We start from the raw sequence: 18,032 nt of genomic DNA, 5'->3' as shown, positions 1-18,032 counted from the left end.
CATCAGCCAGGGTACTTTTGCACAGATCTTACTTTCTCAGACCTTAGGTATGACCAAGAGACTGAACTTAGTATTTGTACTTACTTTGTTCATAAATATTCCACATGCCCTTTATCCTCTGGTCAGAGTTCTTTACCTGATAGGATTATCCAGTCTTTATCCACTCCAAATCAGTGTAATAATATGTCTTGTCTGACTGACTTGTCATGGCTTTTCATGGACTTTTACTATTGGACACCAGAGTATTGAGTAATCTGCTGGATTACTAGGACACATCTAGATATAATTTTGCCTATATTTATCATGTGTCAGCAACCTAGTTTATCTTTGGTATTTTGGATAAATTACTATAGCCAGGAGAGTAACCCCTTCTCTAACTGAATTCTGAAGCAGAGGAGCTCAAAATAATTAAGAAGTATGCATGGCTTCCCATCTAAGTAAATTGTGTCCATATGCTTGTGTGGAATCACTGCTCTCTTGAGAAATGCAACCTCTAAACTGCCTGACTCTAAGCTGTAGTAATGAAAAACACACTTGTCTAAGGGAAATATCTAAGTGAAACACACTTTTTTAGAGGACCCATTTCCACTTTCAACCCCTTGATATTTTAACCCGTGTGTTCAAATGGAAATACAAAAGGTATCATATGTCAGGCCAAAATTTAAAGCATGCACTGCCTCCTGTAAGACAGCACCTAAAATATATTGGGTGTTATCCCCCAGCTAAAACCCTGAAAAGCTTTCATTACCTAATAGGGAACTTGGCAAAATCAGCAAATTCCACAGATACTAGACCTTGTGGCATTTCCTCAGCTGTGAACGTGTTTCCTGCTCATACACAATGTTGATATCATTACCATGGTTTTTATTAAGACTATGTCCATGGTTTGTGATGCTGGCAGATGTACTATAGACAGGTTTTAAAAACATTGGTAGGTTCCACAACAGTCTAAGCCACCTGCACAGAAAATTTACTTGTGTTTCTGGACCTGCTTTGGCCTGTTCTCATATTTACCATGTCTATTTAGTTGTAGAATGTTGCTGCTAATGTTCAGTTATATTTTCTTACTGCAACATAATAGTCATCATAAGTAGCATAGTCACTTGGTATCCATAATCAGGTGTTCACTCTCAACTAGAGCTTGATAACAAGCCAGGGACTGTTTCTTCTAATGGAGAAGAGATGTCAGAAAAATAGGTCATAGCAGTGCTCCAAAATTCTAGGATTTGTTTTTTGACATTTGTCAAAAGTTTATTTAACTATCTTCTATCTGCTACAAGCACAGCAGGTACACTTGAATTTTCTTTCTTTCTTTTTTTTTATTGTGATAAAAATATATCTACCTTAGATTTTTAAGTGTACAATACAGTATTGTTAACTATAGGCACAATGTTGTTCAATAGATCTCTAGAACTGGTGCACCTTGCATAACTGAAACTCATACTTCTTGAATAGCTACTCCCATTGTCCCTTCCCTCCAGGTCTTGGCATCCACCATTCTACTTTCTGCTTCTATGAGTTTGATTATTTAAGATACCTCATATAAATGGAATCAGGCAGTATTTTTCTTCTACGACTGGCCTATTTCACTTAGCATATTGTTCTCAAATTTCTTTCCTGTTGTAGCATGTGACAGGATTTCCCTCATTTATGATGCTGAATAATATTCCATTGTATGTATAATATATACCACATTTTCTTTATCCATTCATCTGTGGATTCACATTTAGTTTGCTGCTATATCTTAGTTATTGTGAATAATACTGCAGCAAACATATAGGTACAGATATCACTTTGAGATGGTGATTTCAATTATTTTGGATAAATACGCATAAGAGGAATTGCTGCATCATACGGCAATTCAATATTTAGTGTTTGGGGGATTCTTCTTAGTGTTTTTAATAGTGAACACACCCTTCTACATTCTCACTAACAGAGCACAAAGATTCCAACTTCTGCAGATCCTTGCCAATACTTGTTATTTTTTGTTTGTTTTATAATTGCCATGCTAACATGTATGAGGTGATATCAAACTGTGGTTTTTATTTGCACTTGCCTAATTATTAGTGATGTTAAGCATCTTTTCATATACACATACATGTTGGCCATTTTTATGTTATCTTTGCAGAAATGTTTATTCAAGTCCTTTGCCTATTTTGTAATTAAGTTTTTTTTTTTTTTTTTGCTATTGGGTTGTAGGAGTTCCTTATATATTTTGGATATTAACCCCTTATCAAATATGTGATTTGCAAATATTTTTCCCATTTCATTATTTGCCTCAAATCTTCTAATGGTTTCTTTTGTTTTGCAGGAGTTTTTAGTAAGATGTAATCTTGTCTATTTTTGCCTTTTTTTTTTTCTGTGCTTTTGGTGTTGTATCCAGTAAATCATGGCCAATACCAATGCCATAAAACTTTTCCCCTGTTTTCCTCTCAGGGATTTGCAATTTCAGGTCTTACATTGGTCTTTAATGCATTTTGAGTTAATCTTTGTATATGATATGAGTCCAACTTAGTTTTTTTTTTTTCATGTGGCTATCCAGTTTTCACAACACTATTTTTTAAAGAAACTGTTCTTTCCCCACTGTATATTCTTGGTGCCTTGTCAAAGATCAGTTGGACTATATACGTGTGGGTTTATTTTGGGGCTTTCTATTCTGTTTCATTGGTCTATATGTCTGTCTTTAAGTCAGAATCACACTATTTGCAATATGTTTGAAATCAGGAAGTGTGATGCCTCCAGCTTTGTTATTCTTTCTTGAAATTGTTTTGGATATTTGGGGCCTTTTGTGGTTCCAAATTAATTTCAGAACTTTTTTCTATTTCTGTAAAAATTTGCATTTGGATTTTCATAAGGATTTCATTGAGTCTGTAGATTGTTTGGGGTAGTATGGACATTTTAACGATGTTAATACTTCCAATACATGAACACATGAGGTCTTTTCACTTATTTGTGTCCTCTTTACTTTCCCTTATCAATGTTTTGTAGTTTAAGTGTTCAAGTCTTACTTCTTTGGCTAATTTTATACCTAAGGATATTTGGCTAAGTATATTCCTTTTAATGTTGTTATAAATGGGGCTATTTTTTAAATTTCCTTTTCAGATTGTTCATTGTCAGTGTGTAGGAAAAAAATAATTTTTACATTGATTTTGTAATCTGCAAACTTACTAAATCAGTTGATTAGTTCTAACAGTCTTTTTGTGGAATCTTTAGGATTTTCCATATAGAAGATCATGCCTTCTATGAATAGATATTAATTTTACTTCCTCTTTTGCAATTTGAATGGATTTTGTATCCATTTCTTTCCTAATTGCTCTGGCTAGAACAAACAGTATTATATTGAATATATGTGGTAAAAGTGAACATCCTTGCCTTGTTCCTGATCTTTAGAGGAAATATTTTCAGTTTTTCACCATTGAGTATGACATTAGCTGTGGGCTTTTCTTATGTGGTCTTTGTTATGTTGGGTAATTTCCTTCCATTCCTAGTTGATTGTTTTTATCACGAAAAGGTATAGGATTTTTCAAATTCTTTTTCTGCATATTGACATGATTATGTGATCTTTTTTTATCTTTCATTTTGTAATGTGGTGTATCACATTGATCGATTTTCTTATATTGAAACATCCTAGGAAGAGAGCTCAATTGGTAATAGTGTGTGATCTTTTTTAACATGCTGTTGAGTTTTCTTTGATAGTATTCTGTTGAGGAGTTTTGCATCTATATTCATCAGAGATATTGGCTTGTAGTTTTCTTTTCTTATAAGTGTCCTTATCTGGCTTTGGTATGAGGATAATGCTGCCCTCATGAAATGAATTTGGGAGTGTTCTCTTCGCTTCAGTTTTTTGGAAGGGCTGAGAGGAATTGGCATTAATTCTTCTTTAAATGTGGGTAAAATTCATCAGTGATGCCACCTGTTCCTGGGCTTTGCTTTGTTGGGAGATTTTTGATTACTGATTCAGTGCCCTTACTACTTATAGGTCTGCTCAAATTTTCTATTTCTTCGTGATTCAGTCTTTGTAAGTTGTATGTTTCTAGAAATGTATTCATTTCTTTTAAGTTCACCAATTTGCTGTCATATAATTGTGATAGTCTCATTATTCTTTTTATTTCTGTGGCATAACTTGCAAAGTCTCCCTTTTCATTTCTGATTTTATTTGATTTTCTATTTATTTTAGTCGATAAAATTTTGTTGATCTTTTCAAAACAATGCTTAGTTTTATTGATTTTTAATACTGTTTTTCTATTCTCTATTTATTTCTGCTCTAATTTTTATTATTTCCTTCTTTCCACTAATTTTGGGCTTAGTTTGTTCTTCTTTTTCAACTTCCTTGAGGTGTAAAGTTAGGTTTTATTTGAGATCTTTCTTCTTTTTTAATGTAGGTGTTTGTCATTAAAAACTTTTCTCTTTGAACTGCTTTTGCAGCATCTCACAAGTTTTGGTATCTTGTATTTTCATTCTTGTTTGTCTCAAGATATTTTCTAATTTCACTTTTAATTTTTTCTTTGATCCATTGATTTTTCCAAGAGTGTGTTATTTCACTTCCACATTTTTTAATATTTTCCAGTGTTCTTTCTACTATTAATTCCTAGTTTCATTTCATTATAATAGAAAAAAGATACTTGGTATGTTTTCACTCTTCTTAAATTTGTTAAGACTTGTCTTCAACCTAACATGTACTCTATTCTGAAGAACATACTGTTGCTTTCGAGGAGAATGTGTATTCTGCTTCTGTTGGGTGCTATTTTATATATGTCTCCTAGGTCCATTTGGTGTATTGTATCATTTGATCCTTACTGATTTTCTGTCTAGATTTCTATCTATTAATGATAGGATATTGAATACTATTATTGTATTGCTATATATTTCTTTTTTTCCCTCATCATACCATTTTAATTTGCAGAAGAAAGTACAGTCTTAAGTACACTGGCATTATTATCATTAATTAATATTAACTGGGCATACACACTCTCCCAAGTTTTCAAATTACACTCTGATTATAAGTTCAGCACATCCTACACTCTTTACAATCTGTATTGCTATTTATTTCTCTCTTCAGTTCTGTTAATGCTTCACGTATTTGGGTGTTCTGATATTGGGTGCATATATATTTATAATTTTTATATTTTCCTGGTATATGGGCACTTTTATCATTATCTAATGTCCTTCTTTGTCTTTTCAACAGTTTTGATTTAAAATCCATTTTGTCTATGTTGTCTAATATCATTATGACTGCTCTTTTTTGTGTGTTTGATCTTTTAAAAAATTTATTGAAATATAATTGATTTATAATATTGTGTTAATTTCCGGTGTACACCAAAATGATTCAGTCGTACATGTATATATTCACACACACACACATATACACACATATATGTGTATGTATATGGTCTTTTTAAGATTCTTTTCCATTATAGGTTATTATAAGATACTGACTATAGTTCCCTGTACCATATAGTAGGTCCATTTTTTGAATATATATAGTAGTGTGTATATTTTAATCCCTAAATCCTAATTTATATACTTTCCCTTTGATACCCATAAGTTTGTTTTCTATGTCTGTGAGTCTGTTTCTGTTTTGTAAATAAATTCATCTGTATCATTTTTTTAGATTCAATGTATAAACAATATCATATGATATTTGTCTTTCTATATCTGACTTACTTCACTTAGTATGATAATCTCTAGGTCCATGCATGTTTTGAAAATGACATTATTTCATTCTTTTTATGGCTGAATAATATTCCACTGTGTATATATAACATATCTTCTTTATCCATTTATCTGCCAATGGACACTCAGGTTTCTTCCATGTCCTGGTTGTTGTACATAGTGCTACTATGAACATTGGGGTGCATGTATCTTTTCAAATGAAAGATAAAACAATAAGGACTCCTCTTTTTTGGTATCATTTGCATGGAATAACATTTTTCATCCATTCACTTTCAGTGTGTGTGTCCATATAGTGGAAATGAGTCTCTTGTAGACAGCATATAGTTGAGTCTTTTTAAAAAAATTCATTCAGGGGAGTCATTTGCTAGCTCTAAGAATTACCTAGCATGGTACCAAATACCATGTTTGTCCCAAACCACCAACTAAGGCCTGGGGAGTCTGGAAGTTGAAGACATCAGCTGAGCATATCTTGATAGTTAGATTCCAAGGCCCTTCCTCTCTCTCAGGCGTCCCTCCTCACTCTTTGATTTAGACATTGGCCTTCTTCCATCTGACCGGAGTCTAATTTTGAGGTGTGGGTACTTTCTTGTTAGATCTTCCTCTTGGATGCATATATATTTTATTTTGAAATTCTTACGTGTAATTCCATTCTGTCAATTAAAGCGTACCAAAAATTAAAAAAAAAAAAAAAAAGAATTACCTAGAAGTGGGAGGAGGTATTTACACTGGTAATTTCAATGCACAGGATAATATAACTGGCTTTCCTCTCTTTGCAATGTTTTCCATATTTTCTTATAAAAATTATACATCCAGGCATCCTTCTCTTAGATGAGTTTTAAATAAATCTAAATAATAATATATACAATTATCCCTTGCAGCTTAGTTTCCTAAAACAGATTCATAAGCTAAATATCCTTAAATTGTATATCAAGAAAAATGTAGAGCCTCACTGAAATAGAAAAACAAGGGCCTTTGTTTATATCATATGTTAACTACTAGTTAGTTACCTGCATTGATAAGATTTGGGGATCAGACAACCAAAAATAGGCATTTTCACAGTAGATTCAAATGTTTCATAAAACTTGGAAATCTGTATAATTTGTAATTACCAATGAAAATTCAAAGTTTCCATTTGGGGAAAAATAGCCAGTGATGGTCATCCTACATTTTGAGAACAAAGAACACCTCAGAGCTGCCAAAATTGTGTAGGACTCTCTTAATGCAAAATTCTTAGGGCGGGGGTGTGCTAAAACACTTTCAACCAACATATCTCCAAATGGTTCTGAGATATTTCTTCTCATTAGCCCTATTTCCTTCCTTCTTTTCTTCCTTCCTTCTTCTTTTTTAAAAAAAATAACTCTAAGAACTGAAGGCAACAATGACTCCTGGTCATAATTTTATCTATTCTTTGTCTTGTCCATATAAAACTTATAAGTTAACTTTATTACTTCATAGATTATAAAGCTATAATCTATATTATTATAGATTTATCTACTGGTAGGCATAACAATTACCAAAGAATCTATATGATGTTAAAAATAAAAATTCCTGATCTTTCCAGTTGAGAAACAGCAGTACCACTATTAATAAGTATCACAATCTGTTGAAGAAAGCATAAATGATGGAAGGCCATCATAACTTGTATAGGTTGATTTTCCTGAATGTACTATACCTATGTTTAGAAGCAAAGAGGAGACAACAGATTATGAGTGAAAAAAGGAGTTGGAAGCAAGTTAAAACAGCAGAATATGGAAAGAGACAGAAAGAACATTAGTGTAAAAAAATCTTCAATGAGTTCACTTTCTCTTCCTTTACATTTGTGGGGGATAAAATAAATTATAGAATTAGACAATTTGAAAAATAAAACAATTAAATCACTATAAATTAAAAATTATTAAAGTCTAACAGCCAGACAAAACTGAGATCTTGTGTGCTGAATAAGAAACTGTTATTTTCTTTTCCTAATCTAATCAGGTGCTTTCATAACTATTAAATTTCGGGTATATACATAGGAAAAAAAAGTTACTCAAAAGTTTATCTTTCGGAGCTTTGGCATCCAGGTGGTGAAACCCCTAAGGAGCCCAAGACTGAGGAGAGCCATTTTAAAAATGTAGGTCTGCACCCAAGTGGAAAGCTGGCCAACTATGATGCTAGTAACAGATCTGGAAACAGCCCCATGTTCCTATGGATTTGGTTAGAGCCCTGATTGGGCTTGGTCCTGCTACTAGCACCATTCACCAAATGACTGAGAGCTATACCACCCATGCTAAGGTAACAGGCCTGCAGACCTTGGTCCCTACTGTGGATTCTGAAGCATCCCAATAACTTAGCTTCAGCCCAGGGACCCAGTGGGAGTCATGCCCATCTGTTCCCCTGGAGACAGGTTCCCGGACCTCAACCTAACTGCAGTTCCTTCTCTTTGATTCAATCCCTCTTAGTCACAGTCACACCTGCCCAGGGATCCAGTAGGACACACCCTTATTCATGCCCCCAGAGGCAGGCCTTCAGAACTTAGACCTAGCTATGGACCTTAAAGCAGCTCTGTGACCCTGTTCCAGCCTCACTCAGCTGTGGTCCAAGGCTAGTCCTACCTGTCCAAGGACCCACTCAGTGACCCAGCAGGAGTCCTTCCAGGAACCTGGAGAGAGCCACACCTACACAAGCACCTGGTAACAGTTCCACTGTGTGTGGACCCAACTGTGAACATGTTAGAGACCGTGACAGCAACTAATCATAAAAAAAAAAAGAAAAATGATAAATTTAAGCATATTAAAACAAACAACTTCTACTCATTAAAGACATCATGGAAAGAGTGAATATATAAGGCACAGAGTGAATGGAGAAGTTTACAATGGATTTTAACATATGCTCCATCACCCAGAAATAGCCAGCCTAATCAAAAGGTAGAATGGTTTACTGATGAGTTATAGCAACACTTGGAAGGCAACACCCTGAAAGGATTTTTGTTTGTTTGTTTTATAGGAGGCAGTGTATGCTTTGATTCAGTGACTATTACATAGTGATGTCTCCTTATAGCCAGAATACATGGTTGCCAGAAGGAGTGGAAGTGGGATTATACTCTTACACCTGCAGAATTTTTGCTTCCCATTCCATCAACTGATCTCAGTTCTCATGGGGAATCTTTTTGTGACCAAGTCCAAACTTGTACTGCTCACCACACAAAAGGCCAATAAATTGAGAGACAAGGTATTGGGGCAAGGAATAGGAGACAGAGGAGATAGTGGGCTAGTGTCCCAAAGAATTGCCTTACCCAAGTTAGATTTCATGCTTCTTTTATACTAAAAGAGAAAGGTATGTGGTTGGCTGTTGCAAACTTCTTGGTGCCAGCCAGACCCAGAGGGGATGTGATAATCCTTTGTTCTTGCACCTGTCCACATAAGTCTAGTCACAATGTCCCTATAAACCTCCCTCAAAACAAATGTTTTTCTCTGATTTGCAACTTTTTATCTCTATATGAATGAAAAGTGTTATACCTTTAAAGGTCATGCCTGGGAGGCAGAGCCTTGAGAAAGGGCTATTATATATATTTCAGGCTGTAGGGAACATTCTTTTACAAAGGGGCAGAGCCAGCATGACTAAGCACAGGCAACAGAGTACAAAGTTTAGAGCTAAAGGAATGGATCCAATATGGAGTCAGGTTTCTTATCCTCTGTTCCACCAGGGGACTCAATAATAATGGTTCCATTGAATTGGAAGATGAAACTACCACCTAGTCATTTTGAGTGTTTTATGCCATGGAACCAAAAGGAGTGATTCACTCTGACTATTAAGGGGAAGTTTAGTTGCTGCTACAAAATGGAGGTAAATAGGACTATGTCTGGAACTCAGGGGATTCTCTAGAATGCTTCTTTTACTTCAATGCCAAATTGCAAATGTTAACAGAACACTAACAACAGCCAAAAAAGGCAGGGTGGTTAAAGAATCACACCTTGTAGGAGTAAATGTTTGGATCACCCCACCAGGTGGAGAACCCAGAGAAGTTTCTGGTTGAAGACAAAGGAAGTATAAGATGGACACTAAAGAAGAAAGCCACAGACATCAACTATGACATAATAACACATTTACAGAAATGAGGACTACAGTATCTTTGATATTTTCTCTTTTTTTGTTGCATGTATGTGTTATTTGTATATACTAACCATTTTCTTCTCTCTCCTTCCCATTTTATTTCATACACAAGTTGTTAGAGATTAACTCACAATATAATCCTTGAATAACAGAATATTTATTGGGATGATGACTGAATTTAAAAGTCATTTATTTACATACATTTGAAAAATTTAAGTGAATAAGAGTCAATTCACAGAATAACTGGAATAGGACTGAAGTAAGAATATTATTATGTGTTGAATAAGTCTAATTTTATAGAATCATTACCTCTAATGATTAATTACCTTGGACACACATCTCTATTTTGGAATCAGATGACCCAGCTTGTAACAAGTTCTCTGATTTTGGACAAGATCCATATTACCTATAAAGATATTATTACCTATAAAATATGGATGGCTTAGTGTTGTTATGAGGATAAAGTGAGATAAAGTACACAAAGAACTCAGTTCAGTGAAATTTATAGACATTCAATAAATGTAAGTCATCCATTCATTCTTTTTTCTTATTCAACTTATTTACCATGCACTCACAGTGGAATAGACAGTCTGTTAGGTACTGACAACTCTTTTCATGGAAATTAAAGTCATTTATGGGAGGAGGTAACAGATATTAAGCTCCCATTTCAGCAATTTTTATCTAAATTTGTCTAACCTCTCCAACCCTGTTTGTTTCCTTTATAGAGGTTATGATCATTTTTCCCTTGGTTTTTGTGCCTGTTTGCTTTTTCCTTCTCTTTTTTTAGACTGTACATTCAAAAAGGCAGGGATTCTTTCTGAATTGTCTCTCTCTCAGTCATCACAATGCAAAGCACAGTGTATGACACCTATAAATAATTTTTGTTGAAGATTTTAAAATAAACAAATTATCATTCTAAAACATAATTACATATAAGTACTCTAAAAAATGGTAACCAGAGACCCTAAAAATATAACCAACAGAATTGACAAATGAGGAGAAAACAGAAACAAAAGAAGATCCCAATGTTCCCAGTCCAAAGGAGAAGTTGGAAGAACTGTTGCAGAAACAAACTTGGGTTCATTCACTTGATGTGGAGAAAAGCCAATCTACTGACCCCAGGTTGTGGTGAAGGAGAGTACAGCATTTATTGCAAGGTGTCAAACAAGGAGAACAGACAGCTAATGCTCTAAAGACCTGAACGCCTCAATGACTTTCAGGAAAGGCTTTTTAAAAACAGTATGAGGGAGAGGATCACAGGGTGTGTGATCAGCTCATGCACAATTCTCTTATCAGTTGATGGTGTGCTAACAGGGTGAGGTTTTGGGAATCTCAATCATCAACCTTCTGGTTTCAACTGACCTGGGGCCTTTGTGCTGGTGGTCAAAATGCAGTTATTTTGTTCCACCTGGTGAGGGTTTTAATATTTGCAAAACAATTCAAGGATATATCTCAGGATATTATCTATAGCCCTTGAAGAGGAACTAAAAGTCTTTGAATTTCTTTTATGGCTAAACTATCATTATTTTGTCTCACTTGACTGTTTTCCTTTGTTTCTGCTTGTTCTCACTTCTCTGAATTTGTTCTTTGGAGTTAGAGAAAGACCTAGGAGGCTAAAGGTTTTCTACAAACATGAGACAGGGGTGTCGGGGGTCTCTGTCCCTGGAAGAAGGCCCCCCAGGGTCCTGCTTGGTTTTAGAATCAGTTTTAGACTTTAGATCTCCCAAAGGAACTATTGCCACTGAAAATTCTAAAGAAAAATGTTTTTAAGGTTTGCAAATGTGCTGTGTGCAGCTTCATCATGAAAAATCTCATGCGGTTCTATGACCACAACCCATAACACAATCTGAATGATTCTTCTTACCAGTGCCCAAATGTGTCCTCTATTGTATGTCCTAAGTCTCTCTGTCCAGCCAGCTCTTCACTGTGAACAAATTGAAGTAAGCTCAGCCAGTGTCCAAGCAGAATGGGTCTGTCAAAGATAACCAACAGGAGAACAAACCCAGGCACAAGGATAAATCATCTGATGGTGTAGTGCCAGAAATAAAAAGCAAAGTATGCGCAAAACCTTTTGTAGCTGAAGCTGCCTTAAATACTCACGTGTGGACACATGGCATGATCTTTATTAAATAAAAAAGGAAATGAATTCAACTGAGAAATAGCTACAGATGTCTGTTAACCTAAAAAATAAAACAGCCAGGAATTTAACCAGCAAAATGGATTTATTTTTGGAACAGCAAAGAATTGCAATTCAGGACAAGCAGGCTATAGGAAAAGCCATAGGCAAGTCCAACAAACAAAGGAGAGGAATGCCGTTTTATAGAGAAAGAGGAAGAAGTTGGGAGGGATTGTTTTGAAGGAAAATTCTTTAGAGGAAAGTGAGAATTCAGAGCAAAACAGTTCTCATTGGCTTAGTTGCTGAGATAATCAATTTTCTGAAGGAGATGCAATGTACATCTTTCCTGTTGAGAGCTATAATTGACAATTCTTTCCTGTTGTTGACTCTTCTTGTTGGGGATCTGTAATTGAGAGTCCTTCCTGTTATTGACCAAGTGGTACTGTGTGAGAGTTCTCCCTTCTGGCCTTCTGACTCCATTTTAAATGAGGTTCCTCTTTATTAATTTTCATATGTGCATAAGGAAAATCTCTGTCCATGTTGGAATAATAAAGGCAAAGCATTTTTGTTACAAAAAATTTGCAGCATAGTAGAGTTAACAGTATGGTCTAGGTTGTTATAATATATTCACTTTCAATGACCTTCTTAATCTTATATGTGTACTTGGTGAGTTTTAAAACAGTATTTGAGTTTAAAAGAGTTTGTGTATATTTAAATGAATAATTTTTTATAATCTTTGTTACATGTTTATATCAGTATTTAGTGGAAAATGTTTTGAGCTTTTTAGGGATAATTTTTTCTTTTACTGTTTCTTTAAAACAGAGTTCTAATAACAGAGGTAGTTCCTAAATTCAAATAAACTATTTTTGATGTTGCATATATTAAAAATATTAGCATGTGAACTAATTACAGGTTAAGATATTGCCTTTTTAATTTTTAGAATTAAATTAGAGCAATTTTAGAATTAATTAGAAATTAATTTAGAATGTGTTTTTAACTTTTAAAATTTACTGCATAAATATAGGTGATTATGGGTCTCAAAAACATTAAGAAAGTTACATCATCTTAGCATTATCCTCATTGTGCCTACTCTAAGTAAAAAGGTGCACATTTGAAACAGAGCTGCAGAGATAGGTTCCTCACAGTTTTTATTTTATTTTATTTTTTAATTTTTATTGGAGTGTAGTTGCTTTACAATGTTGTGTTAGTTTCTGCTGACAGTTTTTTTTAGGCCACACCAAACAGTTGTTTTTGTTTTTGTTTTTGTTTTTTTGGGAGGTGCTTCAGGTCTTAGTTTGTGGTATGCAGGATCTTTTGTTGCGGCACGTGGGCTTCTCTCTAGTTGTGGTGTGTGGGGTTTTTTCTCTCTCTCTAGCTGTGGTGCTCAGGCTCCAGAACATGTGGGCTCTGTAGTTTGCGGCACTTGGGCTCTCTCGTCGAGGTGCGAGCTCTGTAGTTGTGGCAGGCTTAGTTGCCAAGAGGCATGTGGGATCTTAGTTCCCCAACCAGGGATTGAACCTGCGTCCCCAGCACTGTAAGGCAGATTCTTTACCACAGGACACCCAGGGAAGTCCCCAAACAATTTCAGTTTTTAAAGCAGACTTACAAGTAGTTTCTTTCCCAGTGGTGGGGAAAAACTTAGATCAGTAACCCAGTAAGGAATGCAGATCTTCTTAACTTAATCTTGAGGAATGGGGAAGAATGATATTATACAAGAAAAATGGGGCTGGTTGTTTTCTGGGCCAATTTGCAAGGCTGGTTTAAAGAGCACAGGAGATAAAGTTCTAAAAGGGCTGGAATATTGTAAAAGTTACAAATATGTAGTTAAATCAAAGTTATAGAGGCAAGTTTTGTCATGTAATTTATTCAATATTAGAGAAACAATCAGGAGAATCAAATATTTCTCTTGACACTGGGCAGTAAAAATATCACAACTGACTTAATCCTTTCCCATTGGAAGAGTTTGCATTTCCTGTTCTGAATGCTACTGCCAAACATCTTGGTACTTTGAGTTGGTGTGCACGACTTCAATAACTGCTTTGACAATACAGCAGTCTGAGCATTGCAGTTGGCTGTTAGATTAAGCACTGAGCCACTTGGGTTTTTTTTTTTTAATTAATTTATTTTTTGGCTGTGTTGGGTCTTTGTTGCTGCACATGAGCTTTCTCTAGCTGTGGTGAGCTGGGGCTACTCTTCATTGTGGTGCACGGGCTCCTCATTGTGGTGGTGGCTTCTCTTGTTTGTGGAGCATGGGCTCTAGGTGCGTGGGCTTCAGTAGTTGCAGCACACAGGCTCAATAGTTGTGGCTCATGGGCTCTAGAGCACAGGCTCAATAGTTGTGGCACACGGGCTTAGGTGCTCTGCAGTATGTGGGATCCTCCCTGAGCAGGGATTGAACCCATGTCCCTTGCATTGGCAGATGGGTTCTTAACCACTGTGCCACCTAGGAAGCCACCTGGGTTTAGTTCAGTAATTTCAATAAACATCTATTGTTGGTAGTTCCACTTTATTGATGTGTAGCAAAGGTACTCTTCTGTCTCTTCCATTTGTAGTTCTCTGGAAGAATTATATTTTTTCCTGTTTTTGTGTGTTTTTGTATTTTATTTTACATTTTAATAATGATATGTACCTTAAAATAGCAATTTTCTGTTTATATAGATATTTGCATGACGTATTGTAGCCAATATTCAGTTCCTCAAAAGATTTTGCTGCTGTCAGATGTTATGTGCTATATCCATCATGACTATATAAAACACAGCTCATATGTGAATAAATATAAGACATTTGGCCAAATAATAATAATGAAAATAATAATAATTATGATATTAAAGACCTAGATTCAAGACCTCACCTCATGGTGTCCAGCAATCCAAAGTTATGTCATAAACCTTGTCCAGTCCCAACCTTTTCCTTACTTTACAAAGTCCTCCTCAATATCACCAACCAGGCTCCACATCCTAATTATCCAACACCCTGACTTTCCTGTTCTGAAGCAGTAATAAAGCCTTGTTAAAGTAATCTGCACCCTTCCTGTAATAAATCAATCTTACTGTAGTTTCTTACTGTAGTACATTAAAGATAGCTATGTTTGCTTTGTGTCTCCTCCTATCAAGAGGTGGAGGCTAATTCTCCACCCTTTGAATTTGAACTTGACTAGTGACTTGTTGTAAAACTCAATAGAATGAGTAGAAGTGACATTGTGTGACTTCCAGACTAGGCCTAGAACTTTCACACAAGCTGTTCTAGAATTCTGCTATCACCTCAAAAAGTTCAAGCTTATCTGCTGGAGAGGCCACATGTGATTCTCACACAAATTGAGAGACAAAGATTACTGCTAATTGGACAAACTGCAGCCATGTGGCTGATGCCTTCTTCGATCATTCTGCCCCAGCTAAGCTGATGACTAACTGTATAGTAAAGAGTAAGCTCAGGAAAGCTCCAAAGATAATATTTCCCTGAGCCCAGCCCAAACTGCTGGCCCGTAGGGTCATGAGCAAATTCTACAGTACTGTTTTAACCCTAAGTTTAAAAATGTTTGGTTATACAGCAATATACAACTGAGATATTTTGATTTGTCAAAAACACAGTGCATATGTAGCTCTCTAAATAAACAACCCCAAAGAGTATTAACATAGTGGATTAATATCAAATTGGAGCAAGGTCTGGAGTGTCAAAGACTTCTAGGTTACCTGTATAAACTCTATTAATGGTTGATAAACTTTCATTGAGAAATTATCATATTTCCATTTGCTCACTACTATTAACAAAATATAATATCTTTTTAATTTGAAATTTTTGTATTATACATATATATTTGTGTATATGAATTCTAACAAACACAAAGTAAGATTTCTTTTCAAATACTAGAAGAAAAATATAATAAATAAAAAAGTGACTTATCTAATACTCCACCATTACTAAGGTGAGACATAGATAATCCCTGGACTGTAGTACCTGTGATTTTTTACTACTTTCAGTCATGGTGAATTGGGACCATATACTGTTAGAAGAACGGTTACTATTGGTTGTGATATATCAGGTATTGGATAAATATGGGAAAAGCAGAAATTATGAGTAAATGAAAGTACATGTTTGTTTCTGCAGAATTACTTCTTCAGAAAATATAAAGACAGAATGAGAAATATAAGCCATTGTATTAAGGCTAAGTGAGAAGTCTAGAGGAGCCCCTTTGGCAGCATATAAAGAAATTCTTATTTCTTGCGAAGGCAAAAAAAAAAAAATTCAGTATCATTTTAAAATAAGACATTTCTAGTTCTATTTAAACTTTCAATTTTAAATTTTTTGAAGGTCAAGACTGTAGTTGAGAAAGAGCACAATGTCAGAGAAATAGTGTTTGTGAAAATCTTGATTTCCTAGGTTCCCTTGAGCCCACTCCTCTTTATGAAGGGATAGCACTTCTCCATTGTTTGAAAATGATACTCTGTCCTCTACCCTACGAAAATCTTGTATCCCTGTCAGGATTTGCTCTTATCTTCCCTCTTGGCCACAGGCCAATAAGTAGGGTTAAGTCACACTGTATAAAATCAGGTATAAGATGCACCTACTAAAGGAGGAAAGATAGTATAACTCAAAAGAAATGAAGGACCTATGCAATATTTATCAGCAGGAACTGAAAGATTATCTATGGAACTGTACACTGAGGCATTAGATTGAGGAAAGTAGAACATAAAGTTGTGTATAGAAGCATGTTTTTAAATTTTGGACATAGGATTTAATTCCTAGGTTCAGGCTCTAGGAGTTGGTGGTAACAGAGTACTAGCATGCCTGTAGAAATGTGGAAAAAGTTTTCTAGTTATATATGGAAGAGGGTTAGTCTGGTCCCAGTTACACTATCATGGCCGGAAATGGAGTCAATACCTTAACTGACTTAATTACTAAGCAATTTAAACAACTTGGAATAGTCTTTAAGTAGACAAATTGAAGCAGAAACTGAGGAAGCTTTCAAAGAAAAAGGAAATTACCGTAATGTAGAAATTTAGTGAGTCACTGAACTCACATGTCAGAAAAAGTACATCTTATTTTTCCAGACTTCCTAATATTAAGAGCTTTTTTCTTTCAGAACTTTGAATATACCAACCAACTCTGTGCTGACCTGCAGTTTTTTCTGAGAAATCTAATCATATCCCTACAGACATTCCTTTGAATGAAATGAGGTGTTTTTCCTCTCATGTCTTTTTGTAATTTTCTCTTTGAATAATTACTGAATTATTTTCATTATTAGCCAACTATTCTTATGATAAGGCTATTATCATCATATTCTCCTATTGATTAATTGCTTGAAGAAAATTAACTTTCTAAGCAAAAAAGTTATAGATGATGTTACCACCCTAAATATTATTGAATCCATTTCTATACAAGGTCATGGCTTACAGATGTAAACAACCAAGCCAAAAAATGGAATTTTACATTATAAGAAATATCTTAGAATAAGAAAGCAAAGAAAATAGAAGTGGATACTCTGGAAGGAAGGATAAGATTATCAAGTTATGTTCTTCATGACTTTCCTTCTCCATTCTAAGATCTCTTCGCAACATCAGATTAATCTGACCTAGAATCTGAACTTTAATTCATATCTGCAGTAATAGTAAAAAGGTACATTTTTGTCTTTTTCATAAAGATAGATGTAATTTAGCAAAAAGGGTACTTTATTTAGCATCAGAATATTTATATTAAAATCTCCCTGCCCTAACTCCTCTTAAGGTGGACATATTATCTCCTTGTGGCAGTAAGTGATGGTCTCTTTCCTATACAGAATATCTAGCATAATTATCAGTAAGAGAAATACTACAGAGACCATTCTGTACAAATGAACATTTAAATAAAACCAGAGAAAAAGATCCAAAACATTTAGTCTTAATTGAATATGCATGACTGATGATGGATTTTCTTAACATTATTTAGAAGTTATTATGGATATGTGTTTAACTTTAAGCCCCTTACTTTTGATGTTCTCTAAAAGAAGTTTGTAAACTCTTATTCTGAGTTTTTTTCTCTAATTTATTTTTTATTTATTTTATCAACATTTTTTCCCATCACAACAGTTGCATTTCATTTTAATCTTTAATACAAAGTAAATAATTCAAAGTTCAGCCCAACCCACTATAAACTGGTTGGGGCAGTTAAGGAAGAGATC

This window comes from Hippopotamus amphibius, chromosome 3 (assembly GCF_030028045.1).
Source record: "Hippopotamus amphibius kiboko isolate mHipAmp2 chromosome 3, mHipAmp2.hap2, whole genome shotgun sequence".
Lineage (NCBI taxonomy): Eukaryota > Metazoa > Chordata > Mammalia > Artiodactyla > Hippopotamidae > Hippopotamus > Hippopotamus amphibius.
This window is presented reverse-complemented; position numbering follows the sequence as displayed.